A 20,069-nucleotide genomic window follows, 5' to 3' on the forward strand; every position below is an offset into this window, starting at 1 on the left:
CCCGCTCGCCGGGTCGCCTCACCAAGTCGACTCGAGTACGTTGCCAAGTCGACTCTTTAAGTTCGCTCGCCGGGTCGACTCGCCAAGTCAGCTCACCATGTCATCTCAACGAACCAACTCGCCGAGTCGCCTCACCACGTCGGCTCTCTAATAACACTCGCCAAGTCGCCCCACCAACTCGCCCCGTTAGGCCCACTCACCACATCGCCCCGTTAGGCCCACTCTCACCAAGTGGACTCTTTAAGTCTTCTCATAAAGTCGAGCCACCAAGTACTCTCACCAAGTCGACTCTTTAAGTCCTTTCATCGAGTCACCCCACCAAGTACTCTCACCAAGTCAACTCTTTAGGTCCGTTCATAGAGTCACCCCACCAAGTCGACCCTTCAAGTGCGTTCATCAAGTCACCCCACCAAGTCGACTCTTTAAGTTCATTCATCAAGTCACCCCGCCAGGTCAGCCCACAAATTACTCTCTCCAAGTCGACTCTTTAAGTTCGTTCATCAATTCACCCCGCCAGGTCGGCCCACCGAGTGGACTCTTTAAGTTCGTTCATGAAGTCACTCTGCCAAGTCGGCCCACCAGGTCGACTCTTTAAGTTCGTTCATCAAGTCACCCCGCCAGGTCAGCCCACCAACTACTCTCACCAAGTCGACTCTTTAAGTTTTCTCACCAAGTCACCCCGCCAGGTCGGCCCACCAAGTACTCTCACCAGGTCGACTCTTTAGGTTTGTTCATCAGGTCACCCCACCGAGTACTCTCACCAAGTCGACTCTTTAAGTTCGTTCATCAAGGCGCCCCGCCAGGTCGGCCCACCAAGTACTCTCACCAAGTCGACCCTTTAAGTTCGGTCATCAACTCACCCCGCCAGGTCGGCCCACCAAGTACTCTCACAAAGTCGACTCTTTAGGTTCGTTCATCAATTCACCCCGCCAGCTCGGCCCACCAAGTTCTCTCACCAGGTCGACTCTTTAAGTTCGTTCATCAAGTCACCCCGCCAGTTCGACCCACCAAGTACTCTCACAAAGTCGACTCTCTAAGTTCGTTCATCAAGTCACCCTGCCAGGTCAGCCCACCAAGTACTCTCACCAAGTCACCCCGCTAGTTCGACCCACCAAGTCGACCCTTTAAGTTCGTTCATCAAGTCACCCGGCCAAGTCGGCCCACCAAGTCGACTCTTTAAGTCCGTTCATCAAGTCACGTGACCAGGTCAGCCCACCGGGTACTCTCACCAAGTCGACTCTTTAAGTTTGTTCATCAAGTCGCCCGGCCAGGTCGGCCCACCAAGTACTCTCACCAAGTCGACTCTCTAAGTCCGTTCATCATGTCACCCCGCCAGGTCGGCCCACCAAGTCGAATCTTTAAGTCCGTTCATCAAGTCACCCCACCAAGTACTCTAACCAAGTCGATTCTTCAAGTGCGTTCATCAAGTCACCCGACCAACTACTCTCACCAAGTCGACTCTTTAACTATGTTCATCAAGTCACCCCACCAAGCACTCTCGCCACGTCAACTCTTTAGGTCCGTTCATAAAGTCACCCCACCAAGTCGACCCTTCAAGTGCGTTCATCAAGTCACCCCACCAAGTACTCTCACCAATTCGACTCTTTAAGTCTTTTCATCAAGTCACCACACCAAGTACTCTCACCAAGTCAACTCTTTAGGACCGTTCATCAAGTCACCTCGCCAAGTCGACCCTTGAAGTCCGTTCATCAAGTCACCCCACCAAGTACTCCCACCAAGTCGACTCTTTAAGTCAGTTCACGAAGTCACCCAACCAGGTCGGCCCACCAAGGACTCTCACCAAGTCGACTCTCTAAGTCTGTTCATCGGGTCACCCCACCGAGTACTCTCACCAAGTCAACTCTTTAGGTCCGTTCATCAAGTCACCCCGCAAAGTCGACCCTCTAAGTTCGTTCATCGAGTCACCCCACCAAGTCGACTCTTCAAGTCCTTTCATCAAGTCACCCCGCCAAGCCGACTCTTTTAAGTCCGTTCATCAAGTCACCAGAACAACTACTCTCACCAAGTCGACTCTATAAGTCCGTTCATCAAGTCGGCCCACCAAGTACTCCCACCAAGTCGACTCTTTAAGTCCGTTCATCAGTTCACCCCGCCAAGTACTCTCACCAAGTCAACTCTTTAGGTCCGTTCATCAAGTCACCCCGCCAAGTCGACCCTTTAAGTCCGTTCATCAAGTCGCCCCGCCAAGTACTCTCACCAAGTCGATCCTTTAAGTCCTTTCATCAAGTCACCCCACCAAGTCGACTCTCGAAGTCCGTTCATCAAGTCACCAGAACAAGTAATCTAACCAAGTCGACTCTTTAAGTCCGTCCATAAAGTCACCCCACCAGGTCGGCCCACCAAGTACTCCCACCAAGCCGACTCTTTATGTTCGTTCATCAGTTCACCCCGCCAAGTACTCTCACCAAGTTGACTCTTTAAGTCTGCTCATCAAGTCGAGCCACCAGGTACTCTCACCAAGTCGACTCTTTGAGTCCGTTCATCAAGTCGCCCCACCAAGTACTCTAACCAAGTCGATTCTTCAAGTGCGTTCATCAAGTCGCCCCACCAAGTACTCTCACCAAGTCGACTCTTTAAGTCCTTTCATCGAGTCACCCCGCCAAGTACTCTCACCAAGTCAACTCTTTAGGTCCGTTCATAGAGTCACCCCACCAAGTCGACCCTTCAAGTGCGTTCATCAAGTCACCCCGCCAGGTCGGCCCACCAAGTCGAATCTCTAAGTCCGTTCATCAAGTCATCGTCCCGATCTGGCCGAGCCGTTCTGGCCGAGCCATGCTGGCCGAGCCGATCTGGGCGAGCCATTCTGGCCGACCCGATCCTGCCGAGCCGTTCTGGGCAAGCCATGCTGGCCGAGCCGATCTGGGCGAGCCATTCTGGCCGAGCCGATCTGGGCGACCCGTTCTGGCCGAGCCGATCTGGGCGAGCCGTTGTGGCCGAGCCATGCTGGCCGAGCCGATCTGGGCGAGCCGTTCTGGCCGAGCCATGCTGGCCGAGCCGATCTGGGCGAGCCGTTCTGGCCGAGCCGATCTGGCCGAGCTCCAAAAACGGTGTCGTGGATGGCTGTTTGATCGCCTCTGTGCCAACTCGATCGGCACAACATTGGGAATGGTTCGACAGCGGTTGTCGTTCCAATGTGTCATCGGGATGTCTTGGAACGCGGCCTTCCAAGGGCGAGCTCGCGTCTAGCACTTGGATTGTGCTTCGTCACAAGTGAATGGGGAGATCTCTTTGTGAACGGCGGCATGGCGATTGCAAGAGAAAATTGACTTAGTAGTCGGAGCATTGGCATCGGGCCATTGTGACGGCCTTGCAATTTCTCTATAATTGCAACCTATGTTTGCGCAGTAGCAGAGTTTGCATGTATGATTGGGCTTTGTTCTTGACGGTTCCAAGTACTCTCACCAAGGCTGGGCGAGCCATGCTGGCCGAGCCGATCTGGGCGAGCCATTCTGGCCGAGCCGTTTTGGCCGAGCCATGCTGGCCGAGCCGATCTGGGCGAGCCGTTCTGGCCGAGCCGTTCTGGCCGAGCCGATCTGGGCGAGCCAATCTGGGCGAGCCGTTCTGGCCGAGCCATGCTGGCCGAGCCGATCTGGGCGAGCCGTTCTGGCCGAGCCATGCTGGCCGAGCCGTTCTGGCCGAGCCATGCTGGCCGAGCCGATCTGGGCGAGCCGTTCTGGCCGAGCCGATCTGGCCGAGCTCCAAAAACGGTGTCGTGGATGGCTGTTTGGTCGCCTCTGTGCCAACTCGATCGGCACAACATTGGGAATGGTTCGACAGCGGTTGTCGTTCCAATGTGTCATCGGGATGTCTTGGAACGCGGCCTTCCAAGGGCGAGCTCGCGTCTAGCACTTGGATTGTGCTTCGTCACAAGTGAATGGGGAGATCTCTTTGTGAACGGCGGCATGGCGATTGCAAGAGAAAATTGACTTAGTAGTCGGAGCATTGGCATCGGGCCATTGTGACGGCCTTGCAATTTCTCTATAATTGCAACCTATGTTTGCGCAGTAGCAGAGTTTGCATGTATGATTGGGCTTTGTTCTTGACGGTTCCAAGTACTCTCACCAAGGCTGGGCGAGCCATGCTGGCCGAGCCGATCTGGGCGAGCCATTCTGGCCGAGCCGCTTTGGCCGAGCCATGCTGGCCGAGCCGATCTGGGCGAGCCGTTCTGGCCGAGCCGATCTGGGCGAGCCGTTCTGGCCGAGCCATGCTGGCCGAGCCGATCTGGGCGAGCCGTTCTGGCCGAGCCATGCTGGCCGAGCCGTTCTGGCCGAGCCATGCTGGCCGAGCCGATCTGGGCGAGCCGTTCTGGCCGAGCCGATCTGGCCGAGCTCCAAAAACGGTGTCGTGGATGGCTGTTTGGTCGCCTCTGTGCCAACTCGATCGGCACAACATTGGGAATGGTTCGACAGCGGTTGTCGTTCCAATGTGTCATCGGGATGTCTTGGAACGCAGCCTTTCAAGGGCGAGCTCGCGTCTAGCACTTGGATTGTGCGTCGTCACAAGTGATTGGGGAGATCTCTCTGTGAACGGCGGCATGGCGATTGCAAGCGAAAATTGACTTAGTAGTCGGAGCATTGGCCTCGGGCCATTGTGACGGCCTTGCAATTTCTCTATAATTGCAACCTATGTTTGCGCAGTAGCAGAGTTTGCACGTTAGATTGGCCTTTGTTCTTGACAGTTCGAAGTACTCTCACCAAGGCTGGGCGAGCCATGCTGGCCGAGCCGATCTGGGCGAGCCATTCTGGCCGAGCCGATCTGGGCGAGCTCCAAAAACGGTGTCGTGGATGGCTGTTTGGTCACATTTTTCATTGAATTGGATTTTTAAGGGAGTTGTCCGCGCTGTCGCAGATTTCTAATGCAGAGCGAGCCTCGCACTAATAGCTTATATAGGAGAGGTTGTTGCCGCGAGCCTCTCCCATGCCCCTTTCATTGATTCAACATTGGTGTCTAGGCGGATCGGATTGTTGGCTTTTCAAACGGTGTATGCTGATGTTGAATGAATGAAAGGGGCATGAAGCGATCTCAGTGCTTTTCCTCGGCTCTCCTTTAGATCATGTTTTCCGATGACTCAATTTTGGAAAAGGTGAGGCAGCGGTTGCCGATCCATGGCGTGTGTTTTTGGTGGTTTTAAAACTTGATCTAAACGTGAGCCTTTGTCTAGCACTCCGGCGTTGCTTGGTATAATGGCAATTTGCTATGGGTGCTCGGCGCTCTAGCAATTTGTCATGGTGTACTTATCGCGGCTACATGGGAGCTTTAATATCGAAAGCTCTCGGCGAAAAATGGTGGCCGAGCCATGCTGGCGGACCCGATCTGGCTTAGCCGTTTTCGTCGACCCGATCTGGCTCTCATTTCTCACTCCATCGGCACAAATTCGGGAGTTGTTCGACAGCGGTTGTCGTTCCAATGTGTCATTGCGGTGATCTGGAGAGCGATGCTAAGTGCGGGAGCTTGCGTCTAGCATTTGGGGATGTTTGTGCAAGCGAGCAGGGGAGCTTCTCTTATCGGAACCTCTCCGTGGCCTTTGAATATAGACCCAGTGCCGACGATATCGATGGATACGAGCCTTGGATTATAAAATTGTTCAGCTAACATTGGTTTTTGTGAGAGATGGGTACGAAAGCACTTCCCGATCGATACGCGGGAGTTCCCTAAGATCGCCTCTGTGCCAACTCTATCGGCACAACATTGGGAATGGTTCGACAGCGGTTGTCGTTCCAATGTGTCATCGGGATGTCTTGGAACGCGGCCTTTCAAGGGCGAGCTCGCGTCTAGCACTTGGATTGTGCGTCGTCACAAGTGAATGGGGAGATCTCTCTGTGAACGGCGGCATGGCGATTGCAAGAGAAAATCGACTTAGCAGTCGGAGCATTGGCCTCGGGCCATTGCGACGGCCTTGCAATTTCTCTATAATTGCAAGCTATGTTTGCGCAGTAGCAGAGTTTGCATGTTAGATTGGCCTTTGTTCTTGACAGTTCGAAGTACTCTCACCGAGTCAGCAAGTCACCATGCTGGCGTAGCCGATCTGGGCGAGCTCCAAAAACGGTGTCGTGGATGGCTGTTTGGTCACATTTTTCATTGAATTGGATTTTTAAGGATTTTGTCCGCGCTATCGCAGATTTCTAATGCAGAGCGAGCCTCGCACTAATAGCTTATATAGGAGAGGTTGTTGCCGCGAGCCTCTCCCATGCCCCTTTCATTGATTCAACATTGGTGTCTAGGCGGATCGGATTGTTGGGTTTTCAAACGGTGTATGCTGATGTTGAATGAATGAAAGGGGCATGAAGCGATCTCAGTGCTTTTCCTCGGCTCTCCTTTAGATCATGTTTTCCGATGACTCAATTTTGGAAAAGGTGAGGCAGCGGTTGCCGATCCATGGCGTGTCTTTTTGGTGATTTTAAAACTTGATCTAAACGTGAGCCCTTGTCTAGCACTCCGGCGTTGCTTGGTATAATGGCAATTTGCTATGGGTGCTCGGCGCTCTAGCAATTTTGTCATGGTGTACTTATCGCTGCTACATGGGAGCTTTAATATCGAAAGCTCTCGGCGAAAAATGGTGGCCGACCCGATCTGGCTTAGCCGTTTTCGTCGACCCGATCTGGCTCTTCTTTCTCACTCCATCGGCACAAATTCGGGAGTTGTTCGACAGCGGTTGTCGTTCCAATGTGTCATTGCGGTGATCTGGAGAGCGATGCTAAGGGCCGGAGCTTGCGCCTAGCATTTGGGGATGTTTGTGCAAGAGAGCAGGGGAGCTTCTCTTATCGGAACCTCTCCGTGGCCTTTGAATATAGACCCAGTGCCGACGATATCGATGGATACGAGCCTTGGATTCTAAAATTGTTCAGCCAGCTAACATTGGTTTTTGTGAGAGATGGGTACGAAAGCACTTCCCGATCGATTCGCGGGAGCTCCCTAAGATCGCCTCTGTGCCAACTCGATCGGCACAACATTGGGAATGGTCCGACAGCGGTTGTCGTTCCAATGTGTCATCGGGATGTCTTGGAACGCGGCCTTTCAAGGGCTAGATCGCGTCTAGCACTAGGATTGTGCGTCGTCACAAGTGAATGGGGAGATCTCTCTGTGAACGGCGGCATGGTGATTGCAAGAGAAAATTGACTTAGTAGTCGGAGCATTGGCCTCGGGCCATTGTGACGGCCTTGCAATTTCTCTATAATTGCAAGCTATGTTTGCGCAGTAGCAGAGTTTGCATGTAAGATTGGCCTTTGTTCTTGACAGTTCCAGGAGATGACCTCCGGAACTTTTGGATTGGGCCCCTTCAAGGTGAAATTCATCCAGTTGATCGGATGAGCTCGATGACCATTTCACTCCCTTGGCTCCATGAATTCAAATCCCATCCAGCTGCCGTGAAGCCATCCCGATTTTGCTATGCGAGGGCTCTCTCCCCAGAGTCGTTCTCTTTGCAACAACTTCTTTGGCAAAAAAATTTCGGAATGGTTCGGCAGCGGTTGTCGTTCCAATGGTGCCGTTGTGGTGGTTGCCTGGGCAGCGATCTGAAGGGCGAGCCGTCGTCTAGCAGTTGGGCTGCGCATCACGGGTGACAAGGGAGCCTTTGTAATCGGAAGCTCCCCGTGACCATTCGATGAGAAGAGCCATTGCTTGTGCGAGCAAGGACGAATGCAGCCTCGGATTCCAAAGGAAATCAACGACATCGGATCTATATATAAGAGCGGAATGAAGCAGCAGCCCGTTTGCCATGCGCGGCTCCCCAAAGTTGCTCGTCTCTCTCACTCCATCGGCACAAATTCGGGAGTTGTTCGACAGCGGTTGTCGTTCCAATGTGTCATTGCGGCGATCTGGAGAGCGATGCTAAGGGCGGGAGCTTGTGTCTAGCATTTGGGATGTTTGTGCGAGCGAGCACAGGGGAGCTTCTCTTATCGGAACCTCTCCGTGGCCTTTGAATATATAGACCCAGTGCCGACGATATCGATGGATACGAGCCTTGGATTCTAAATTTGTTCACAGCTAAGATTGGTTTTTGTGAGAGATGGGTACGAAAGCACATCCAGATTGCTACGCGGGAGCTCCCTAAGGTCGCCTCTGTGCCAACTCGATCGGCACAACATTGGGAATGGTTCGACAGCGGTTGTCGTTCCAATGTGTCATCGGGGGATGTCTCGGAAAGTGGGCCGGCCTTTCAAGGGCGAGCTCGCGTCTATCACTTGGATTGTGCGTCGCGTCGCAAGTGAATGGGGAGATCTCTTTGTGAACGGCGGCATGGTGATTGCAAGAGAAAATTGACTTAGTCGGAGCATTGGCCTCGGGCCACTGTGATGGCTTGGCAATTTCTCTTTAATTGCAACCTATGTTTGCGCAGTAGCAGAGTTTGCAAGTAAGACAGTCCTTGTTCTTGAGAGTTCCAGGAGATGACCTCCGGAACTTTTGGATTGGGCCCCTTCAAGGTGAAATTCATCCAGTTGATCGGATGAGCTCGATGACCATTTCAGTCCCTTGGCTCCATGAATTCACATCTCCTAACCGATGACAATCTTTTGCTCCTTAGACGACCTCATAATAAATTGGGTCGTGGATGGCTGTTTGGTCAGAATTTTCAACGATTTGGATTTTTATGGCGGATGTCGGCGTGTTCGCTAATTTCTAATGCAGAGCGAGCCTCGCACTAATAGCTTATATAGGAGAGGTTGTTGCCGCGAACCTCTCCCGTGCCCCTCTCATTGATTCAACGGCGGTGTCAAGGCAGATGGAAATGTCGGATTTTGAAACGGTGGACGCCGACGTTGAATCAATTGGAGGGGCATGAAGCCCACCCTCGAGGTGCTATTCCTCGACTCTCCTTTAGATCATGTTTTCTTGTCACTCAGCTGGCGCAATTTCGGAAAGCAGTTGGGCTGCGCGTCACGAGTGACAAGGGAGCCTTTGTGATCGGAAGCTCCCCGTGGCCATTCGATGAGAAGAGCCATTGCTTGTGTGAGCAAGGACGAATGCAGCCTCGGATTCCAAACGAAATCAATGACATCGGATCTATATATAAGAGCGGAATGAAGCAGCAGCCCGTTTGCGATGCGCGGCTCCCCAAAGTTGCTATTCTTTCTCACTCCATCGGGGCACAAATGCGGGAGTTGTTCGACAGCGGTCGTCGTTCCAATGGTGTCATTGCGGCGAAATTTGTTCACAGCTAAGATTGGTTTTTGTGAGAGATGGGTATGAAAGCACATCCCGATTGCTACGCGGGAGCTCCCTAAGGTCGCCTCTGTGCCAACTCGATCGGCACAACATTGGGAATGGTTCGACAGCGGTTGTCGTTCCAAAGTGTCATCGTGGGATGTCTTGGAAAGTGGTGTTTCTTTCAAGGGCGAGCTCGCGTCTAGCACTTGGGTTGTGCGTCGCGTCACAAGTGAATGGGGGATGTCTTGGAAAGTGGTCTTTCTTTCAAGGGCGAGCTCGCGTCTAGCACTTGGATTGTGCGTCGCGTCACAAGTGAATGGGGAGATCTCTCTGTGAACGGCGGCATGGTGATTGCAAGAGAAAATTGACTTAGTCGGAGCCATTGGCCTCGGGCCATTGTGACGGCCTCGCAATTTCTCTTTAATTGCAACCTATGTTTGCGCAGTAGCAGAGTTTGCATGTAAGATGGGCCTTGTTCTCGAGAGTTCCAGGAGATGACCTCCGGAACTTTTGGATTGGGCCCCTTCAAGGTGAAATTCATCCAGTTGATCGGATGAGCTCGATGACCATTTCAGTCCCTCGGCTCCATGAACTCACATCTCCTAACCGATGACAATCTTTTGCTCCTCTGCCGACCTCATAAAAAATTGGGTCGTGAATGGCTGTTTGGTAGGAATTTTAAAGGATTTGGATTTTTAGGGCGGATGTCGGTGTGTTCGCTAATTTCTAATGCAGAGCGAGCCTCGCACTAATAGCTTATATAGGAGAGGTGGTTGCCGCGAGCCTCTCCCGTGCCCCTCTCATTGATTCAACGCCGGTGTCAAGGCGGATGGATATGTCGGATTTTGAAACGGTGGACGCCGACGTTGAATCAATTAGAGGGGCATGAAGCCCACCCTGGATGTGCTATTCCTCGACTCTCCTTTAGATCATGTTTTCTTCTCACTCAGCTGGCGCAATTTCGGAAAAAAAGGTTTGGCAGCGGTTGCCATCCCTCACCGCGTCTACTTGGTGATTTTAAAACTCGATCTAAAACGGGAGCCCTCGCCTAGCACCTCCGTCCGGTGTTGCTCGGGTATTGCATAAAATTATGCCAACGGCGCGAATCCCCCAACGAATGCCTACGCTTGGACCCTCTCTTAGATCACCTTCTTCGATCACTCGACCGACGCAACTACGGAAGAGACTTGGCAGCGGTTGCCATTCTACAGCGCGTCTGTTCAGCGATTTCGAAGTTGATCTAATGGCGAGCCCTTGTCTCTAGCCATGAGGTGGGTGCTTGGCGCTCTAGCAAAATTTTTTGCGTGCCTATCGCGGCTACAATGGGAGAGGTGGTTGCCGCGAGCCTCTCCCGTGCCCCCCTCATTGATTCAACGCCGCTGTCAGGGCGGATGGATATGTCGGATTTTGAAACGGTGGACGCCGACGTTGAATCAATTAGAGGGGCATGAAGCCCACCCTCGAGGGTGCTATTCCTGGACTCTCCTTTAGATCACGTTTTCTTGTCACTCAGCTGGCGCAATTTTGGAAAAAGGTTTGGCAGCGGTTGCCAGCCCTCACCGCGTCTACTCGGTGATTTTAAAACTCGATCTAAAACGGGAGCCCTCGTCTAGCACCTCCGTCCGGTGTTGCTCGGGTATTGCATAAATTTATGCCATCGGCGCGAATCCCCCAACGAATGCCTACGCTTGGACCCTCTCTTAGATCACCTTCTTCGATCACTCGACCGACGCAACTACGGAAGAGACTTGGCAGCAGTTGCCATTCTACAGCGCGTCTGTTCAGCGATTTCGAAGTTGATCTAATGGCGAGCCCTTGTCTCTAGCCATGAGGTGGGTGCTTGGCGCTCTAGCAAAATTTTTTGCGTGCCTATCGCGGCTACAACGGGAGAGGTGGTTGCCGCGAGCCTCTCCCGTGCTCCCCTCATTGATTCAACGCCGCTGTCAGGGCGGATGGATATGTCGGATTTTGAAACGGTGGACGCCGACGTTGAATCAATTAGAGGGGCATGAAGCCCACCCTCGAGGGTGCTATTCCTGGACTCTCCTTTAGATCATGTTTTCTTGTCACTCAGCTGGCGCAATTTCGGAAAAAGGTTTGGCAGCGGTTGCCAGCCCTCACCGCGTCTACTTGGTGATTTTAAAACTCGATCTAAAACGGGAGCCCTCGTCTAGCACCTCCGTCCGGTGTCGCTCGGGTATTGCATAAATTTATGCCATCGGCGCGAATCCCCCAACGAATGCCTACACGCTTGGACCCTCTGTTAGATCACCTTCTTCGATCACTCGACCGACGCAACTACGGAAGAGACTTGGCAGCGGTTGCCATTCTACAGCGCGTCTGTTCAGCGATTTCGAAGTTGATCTAATGGCGAGCCCTTGTCTCTAGCCATGAGGTGGGTGCTTGGCGCTCTAGCAAAATTTTTTGCGTGCCTATCGCGGCTACAACGGGAGAGGTGGTCGCCGCGAGCCTCTCCCGTGCCCCCCTCATTGATTCAACGCCGCTGTCAGGGCGGATGGATATGTCGGATTTTGAAACGGTGGACGGCGACGTTGAATCAATTAGAGGGGCATGAAGCCCACCCTCGAGGGTGCTATTCCTGGACTCTCCTTTAGATCATGTTTTCTTGTCAACTCAGCTGGCGCAATTTCGGAAAAAGGTTTGGCAGCGGTTGCCAGCCCTCACCGCGTCTACTTGGTGATTTTAAAACTCGATCTAAAATGGGAGCCCTCGTCTAGCACCTCCGTCCGGTGTTGCTCGGGTATTGCATAAATTTATGCCATCGGCGCGAATCCCCCAACGAATGCCTACACGCTTGGACCCTCTCTTAGATCACCTTCTTCGATCACTCGACCGACGCAACTACGGAAGAGACTTGGCAGCGGTTGCCATTCTCCAGCGCGTCTGTTCAGCAATTTCGAAGTTGATCTAATGGCGAGCCCTTGTCTCTAGCCATGAGGTGGGTGCTTGGCGCTCTAGCAAAATTTTTTGCGTGCATATCGCGGCTACAAGGGGAGAGGTGGTTGCCGCGAGCCTCTCCCGTGCCCCCCTCATTGATTCAACGCCGCTGTCAGGGCGGATGGATATGTCGGATTTTGAAACGGTGGACGGCGACGTTGAATCAATTAGAGGGGCATGAAGCCCACCCTCGAGGGTGCTATTCCTTGACTCTCCTTTAGATCATGTTTTCCTGTCACTCAGCTGGCGCAATTTCGGAAAAAGGTTTGGCAGCGGTTGCCAGCCCTCACCGCGTCTACTCGGTGATTTTAAAACTCGATCTAAAACGGGAGCCCTCGTCTAGCACCTCCGTCCGGTGTTGCTCGGGTATTGCATAATTTTTTGCTATCGGCGCGAATCCCCCAACGAATCCCTAGCCTTGGACTCTCTCTTAGATCACCTTCTTCTATCACTCGACCGACGCAATTACGGAAGAGGCTTGGCAGCGGTTGCCATTCCACAGCGCGTCTGTTCAGCGATTTCGAAGTTGATCTACTAATGGCGAGCCCTTGTCTAGCCATGAGGTGGGTGCTTGGGGCTCTAGCAATTTTTTGTGTGCCTATCGCGGCTTACAATGGGAGCTTTGACAACAAAAGTTCTCGGCGACCCTCCCCAATAGAAATCAGTGCTGGTGTTCGCGAAAGACACGTTATTCGGATTTTTGGAATATTGGCACCAGCATCGTTTCTATTGGGAGGGCCGTGAAGCCATCCCGATTTTGCTATGCGAGGGCTCTCTCCCCAGAGTCGTTCTCTACGCAACAACTTCTTTGGCACAAAATTTTCAGAACGGTTCGGCAGCGGTTGTCGTTCCAATGGTGCCGTTGTGGTGGTTGCCTGGGCAGCGATCTGAAGGGCGACCCGTCGTCTAGCAGTTGGCCTGCGCATCACGAGTGACAAGGGAGCCTTTGTTATCGGAAGCTCCCCGTGGCCATTCGATTAGAAGAGCCATTGCTTGTTTGAGCAAGGACGAATGCAGCCTCGGATTCCAAACGAAATCAACGATTTCGGATCTATATAAGAGCGGAATGAAGCACAGCAGCACAGCCCGTTTGCTATGCGCGGCTCCCCAAAGTTGCTCTTCTTTCTCACTCCATTGCCACAATTTCGGGAGTTGTTCGACAGCGGTTGTCGTTCCAATGTGTCATTGCGGTGATCTGGAGAGCGATGCTAAGGGCGGGAGCTTGTGTCTAGAATTTGGGATGTTTGTGCGAGCGAGCAGGGGAGTTTCTCTTATCGGAACCTCTCCGTGGCCTTTGAATATATAGACTCAGTGCCGACGATATCGATGGATGCGAGCCCTTGGATTCCAAATTTGTCCACAGCTAACATTGGTTTTTGTGAGAGATGGGCACGAAAGCACATCCCGATTGCTACGCGGGAGCTCCCTAAGGTCGCCTCTGTGCCAACTCGATCGGCACAACATTGGGAGTGGTTCGACAGCGGTTGACGTTCCAATGTGTCATCGGGGGATGTCTTGGAAAGTGGTCTTTCTTTCAAGGGCGAGCTCGCGTCTAGACCTTGGATTGTGCGTCGCGTCACAAGTGAATGGGGAGATCTCTCTGTGAATGGCGGCATGGTGATTGCAAGAGAAAATTGACTTAGTCGGAGCCATTGGCCTCGGGCCATTGCGACGGCCTCGCAATTTCTCCTTAATTGCAACCTATGTTTGCGCAGTAGCAGAGTTTGCATGTAAGATGGGCCTTGTTCTCGAGAGTTCCAGGAGATGAACTCCGGAACTTTTGGATTGGGCCCCTTCAAGGTGAAATTCATCCAGTTGATCGGATGAGCTCGATGACCATTTCAGTCCCTTGGCTCCATGAACTCACGTCTCCTAACCGATGACAATCTTTTGCTCCTCTGCCGACCTCATAAAAAATTGGGTCGTGAATGGCTATTTGGTAGGAATTTTAAAGGATTTGGATTTTTAAGGCGGATGTCGTTGTGTTCGCTAATTTCTAATGCAGCGCGAGCCTCGCACTAATAGCTTATATAGGAGAGGTGGTTGCCGCGAGCCTCTCCCGTGCCCCCCTCACTGATTCAACGCCGGTGTCAAGGCGGATGGATATGTCGGATTTTGAAACGGTGGACGCCGACGTTGAATCAATTAGAGGGGCATGAAGCCCACCCTCGAGGGTGCTATTCCTGGACTCTCCTTTAGATCATGTATTCTTGTCACTCAGATGGCGCAATTTCGGAAAAAGGTTTGGCAGCGGTTGCCAGCCCTCACCGCGTCTACTCGGTGATTTTAAAACTCGATCTAAAACGGGAGCCCTCGTCTAGCACCTCCGTCCGGTGTTGCTTGCTCGGGTATTGCATAAATTTATGCCATCGGCGCGAATCCCCCAACGAATGCCTACGCTTGGACCCTCTCTTAGATCACCTTCTTCGATCACTCGACCGACGCAACTACGGAAGAGACTTGGCAGCGGTTGCCATTCTACAGCGCGTCTGTTCAGCGATTTCGAAGTTGATCTAATGGCGAGCCCTTGTCTCTAGCCATGAGGTGGGTGCTTGGCGCTGTAGCAAAATTTTTTGCGTGCCTATCGCGGCTACAAGGGGAGAGGTGGTGTCCGCGAGCCTCTCCCGTGCCCCCCTCATTGATTCAACGCCGCTGTCAGGGCGGATGGATATGTCGGATTTTGAAACGGTGGACGCCGACGTTGAATCAATTAGAGGGGCATGAAGCCCACCCTCGAGGGTGCTATTCCTGGACTCTCCTTTAGATCATGTTTTCTTGTCACTCAGATGGCGCAATTTCGGAAAAAGGTTTGGCAGCGGTTGCCAGCCCTCACCGCGTCTACTCGGTGATTTTAAAACTCGATCTAAAACGGGAGCCCTCGTCTAGCACCTCCGTCCGGTGTTGCTCGGGTATTGCATAAATTTATGCCATCGGCGCGAATCCCCCAACGAATGCCTACGCTTGGACCCTCTCTTAGATCACCTTCTTCGATCACTCGACCGACGCAACTACGGAAGAGACTTGGCAGCGGTTGCCATTCTACAGCGCGTCTGTTCAGCGATTTCGAAGTTGATCTAATGGCGAGCCCTTGTCTCTAGCCATGAGGCGGGTGCTTGGCGCTCTAGCAAAATTTTTTGCGTGCCTATCGCGGCTACAAGGGGAGAGGTGGTTGCCGCGAGCCTCTCCCGTGCCCCCCTAATTGATTCAACGCCGCTGTCAGGGCGGATGGATATGTCGGATTTTGAAACGGTGGACGGCGACGTTGAATCAATTAGAGGGGCATGAAGCCCACCCTCGAGGGTGTTATTCCTGGACTCTCCTTTAGATCATGTATTCTTGTCACTCAGATGGCGCAATTTCGGAAAAAGGTTTGGCAGCGGTTGCCAGCCCTCACCGCGTCTACTCGGTGATTTTAAAACTCGATCTAAAACGGGAGCCCTCGTCTAGCACCTCCGTCCGGTGTTGCTTGCTCGGGTATTGCATAAATTTGTGCCATCGGCGCGAATCCCCCAACGAATGCCTACGCTTGGACCCTCTCTTAGATCACCTTCTTCGATCACTCGACCGACGCAACTACGGAAGAGAGTTGGCAGCGGTTGCCATTCTACAGCGCGTCTGTTCAGCGATTTCGAAGTTGATCTAATGGCGAGCCCTTGTCTCTAGCCATGAGGTGGGTGCTTGGCGCTCTAGCAAAATTTTTTGCGTGCCTATCGCGGCTACAAGGGGAGAGGTGGTTGCCGCGAGCCTCTCCCGTGCCCCCCTCATTGATTCAACGCCGCTGTCAGGGCGGATGGATATGTCGGATTTTGAAACGGTGGACGGCGACGTTGAATCAATTAGAGGGGCATGAAGCCCACCCTCGAGGGCGCTATTCCTGGACTCTCCTTTAGATCATGTTTTCTTGTCACTCAGATGGCGCAATTTCGGAAAAAGGTTTGGCAGCGGTTGCCAGCCCTCACCGCGTCTACTCGGTGATTTTAAAACTCGATCTAAAACGGGAGCCCTCGCCTAGCACCTCCGTCCGGTGTTGCTCGGGTATTGCATAAATTTATGCCATCGGCGCGAATCCCCCAACGAATGCCTACGCTTGGACCCTCTCTTAGATCACCTTCTACGATCACTCGATCGACGCAACTACGGAAGAGACTTGGCAGCGGTTGCCATTCTACAGCGCGTCTGTTCAGCGATTTCGAAGTTGATCTAATGGCGAGCCCTTGTCTCTAGCCATGAGGTGGGTGCTTGGCGCTCTAGCAAAATTTTTTGCGTGCCTATCGCGGCTACGATGGGAGAGGTGGTTCCCGCGAGCCTCTCCCGTGCCCCCCCTCATTGATTCAACGCCGCTGTCAGGGCGGATGGAAATGTCGAATTTTGAAACGGTGGACGCCGACGTTGAATCAATTAGAGGGGCATGAAGCCCACCCTTGAGGGTGCTGTTCCTGGACTCTCCTTTAGATCATGTATTCTTGTCACTCAGATGGCGCAATTTCGGAAAAAGGTTTGGCAGCGGTTGCCAGCCCTCATCGCGTCTACTCGGTGATTTTAAAACTCGATCTAAAACGGGAGCCCTCGTCTAGCACCTCCGTCCGGTGTTGCTTGCTCGGGTATTGCATAAATTTGTGCCATCGGCGCGAATCCCCCAACGAATGCCTACGCTTGGACCCTCTCTTAGATCACCTTCTTCGATCACTCGACCGACGCAACTACGGAAGAGAGTTGGCAGCGGTTGCCATTCTACAGCGCGTCTGTTCAGCGATTTCGAAGTTGATCTAATGGCGAGCCCTTGTCTCTAGCCATGAGGTGGGTGCTTGGCGCTCTAGCAAAATTTTTTGCGTGCCTATCGCGGCTACAAGGGGAGAGGTGGTGTCCGCGAGCCTCTCCCTTGCCCCCCTCATTGATTCAACGCCGCTGTCAGGGCGGATGGATATGTCGGATTTTGAAACGGTGGACGGCGACGTTGAATCAATTAGAGGGGCATGAAGCCCACCCTCGAGGGTGCTATTCCTGGACTCTCCTTCAGATCATGTTTTCTTGTCACTCAGATGGCGCAATTTCGGAAAAAGGTTTGGCAGCGGTTGCCAGCCCTCACCGCGTCTACTCGGTGATTTTAAAACTCGATCTAAAACGGGAGCCCTCGTCTAGCACCTCCGTCCGGTGTTGCTCGGGTATTGCATAAATTTATGCCATCGGCACGAATCCCCCAACGAATGCCTACGCTTGGACCCTCTCTTAGATCACCTTCTTCGATCACTCGACCGACGCAACTGCGGAAGAGACTTGGCAGCGGTTGCCATTCTACAGCGCGTCTGTTCAGCGATTTCGAAGTTGATGTAATGGCGAGCCCTTGTCTCTAGCCATGAGGTGGGCGCTTGGCGCTCTAGCAAAATTTTTTGCGTGCCTATCGCGGCTACAAGGGGAGAGGTGGTTGCCGCGAGCCTCTCCCGTGCCCCCCTCATTGATTCAACGCCGCTGTCAGGGCGGATGGATATGTCGGATTTTGAAACTGTGGACGGCGACGTTGAATCAATTAGAGGGGCATGAAGCCCACCCTCGAGGGTGCTATTCCTGGACTCTCCTTTAGATCATGTTTTCTTGTCACTCAGACGGCGGAATTTCGGAAAAAGGTTTGGCAGCGGTTGCCAGCCCTCACCGCGTCTACTCGGTGATTTTAAAACTCGATCTAAAACGGGAGCCCTCGTCTAGCATCTCCGTCCGGTGTTGCTCGGGTATTGCATAAATTTATGCCATCGGCGCGAATCCCCCAACGAATGCCTACGCTCGGACCCTCTCTTAGATCACCTTCTTCGATCACTCGACCGACGCAACTACGGAAGAGACTTGGCAGCGGTTGCCATTCTACAGCGCGTCTGTTCAGCGATTTCGAAGTTGATCTAATGGCGAGCCCTTGTCTCTAGCCATGAGGTGGGTGCTTGGCGCTCTAGCAAAATTTTTTGCATGCCTATCGCGGCTACAAGGGGAGAGGTGGTTGCCGCGAGCCTCTCCCGTGCCCCCCTCATTGATTCAACGCCGCTGTCAGGGCGGATGGATATGTCGGATTTTGAAACGGTGGACGGCGACGTTGAATCAATTAGAGGGGCATGAAGCCCACCCTCGAGGGTGCTATTCCTGGACTCTCCTTTAGATCATGTTTTCTTGTCAACTCAGCTGGCGCAATTTCGGAAAAAGGTTTGGCAGCGGTTGCCAGCCCTCACCGCGTCTACTTGGTGATTTTAAAACTCGATCTAAAACGGGAGCCCTCGTCTAGCACCTCCGTCCGGTGTTGCTCGGGTATTGCAGAAATTTATGCCATCGGCGCGAATCCCCCAACGAGAATGCCTACGCTTGGACCCTCTCTTAGATCACCTTCTTCGATCACTCGACCGACGCAACTGCGGAAGAGACTTGGCAGCGGTTGCCATTCTAAAGCGCGTCTGTTCAGCGATTTCGAAGTTGATCTAATGGCGAGCCCTTGTCTCTAGCCATGAGGTGGGTGCTTGGCGCTCTAGCAAAACTTTTTTGCGTGCCTATCGCGGCTACAAGGGGAGAGGTGGTTGCCGCGAGCCTCTCCCATGCCCCCCTCATTGATTCAACGCCGCTGTCAGGGCGGATGGAAATGTCGGATTTTGAAACGGTGGACGCCGACGTTGAATCAATTAGAGGGGCATGAAGCCCACCCTCGAGGGTGCTATTCCTGGACTCTCCTTTAGATCATGTATTCTTGTCACTCAGATGGCGCAATTTCGGAAAAAGGTTTGGCAGCGGTTGCCAGCCCTCACCGCGTCTACTCGGTGATTTTAAAACTCGATCTAAAACGGGAGCCCTCGTCTAGCACCTCCGTCCGGTGTTGCTTGCTCGGGTATTGCATAAATTTATGCCATCGGCGCCGAATCCCCCAACGAATGCCTGCGCTTGGACCCTCTCTTAGATCACCTTCTTCGATCACTCGACCGACGCAACTACGGAAGAGACTTGGCAGCGGTTGCCATTCTACAGCGCGTCTGTTCAGCGATTTCGAAGTTGATCTAATGGCGAGCCCTTGTCTCTAGCCATGAGGTGGGTGCTTGGCGCTCTAGCAAAATTTTTTGCTTGCCTATCGCGGCTACAAGGGGAGAGGTGGTGTCCGCGAGCCTCTCCCGTGCCCCCCTCATTGATTCAACGCCGCTGTCAGGGCGGATGGATATGTCGGATTTTGAAACGGTGGACGCCGACGTTGAATCAATTAGAGGGGCGTGAAGCCCACCCTCGAGGGTGCTATTCCTGGACTCTCCTTTAGATCATGTTTTCTTGTCACTCAGATGGCGCAATTTCGGAAAAAGGTTTGGCAGCGGTTGCCAGCCCTCACCGCGTCTACTCGGTGATTTTAAAACTCGATCTAAAACGGGAGCCCTCGTCTAGCACCTCCGTCCGGTGTTGCTTGCTCGGGTATTGCATAAATTTATGCCATCGGCGCGAATCCCCCAACGAATGCCTACGCTTGGACCCTCTCTTAGATCACCTTCTTCGATCACTCGACCGACGCAACTACGGAAGAGACTTGGCAGCGGTTGCCATTCTACAGCGCGTCTGTTCAGCGATTTCGAAGTTGATCTAATGGCGAGCCCTTGTCTCTAGCCATGAGGTGGGTGCTTGGCGCTCTAGCAAAATTTTTTGCGTGCCTATCGCGTAAAGCATGTTTTCTAGTCACTCAGCTGGCGCAATTCCGGAAAAAGGTTTGGCAGCGGTTGCCAGCCCTCACCGCGTCTTCTTGGTGATTTTAAAACTCGATCTAAAACGGGAGCCCTCGTCTAGCGGATCTGTGCCAACTCGATCGGCACAACATTGGGAAATGGTTCGACAGCGGTTGTCGTTCCAATGTGTCATCGGGGGATGCCTTGGAAAGTGGCCTTTCAAGGGCGAGCTCGCGTCACAAGTGAATGGGGAGATCTCTCTGTGAACGGCGGCATGGTGAT

This window comes from Cupressus sempervirens, chromosome 7 (assembly GCF_028749045.1).
Source record: "Cupressus sempervirens isolate cs-2001-9-10 chromosome 7, ASM2874904v1, whole genome shotgun sequence".
Taxonomy (NCBI): Eukaryota; Viridiplantae; Streptophyta; class Pinopsida; order Cupressales; family Cupressaceae; genus Cupressus; species Cupressus sempervirens.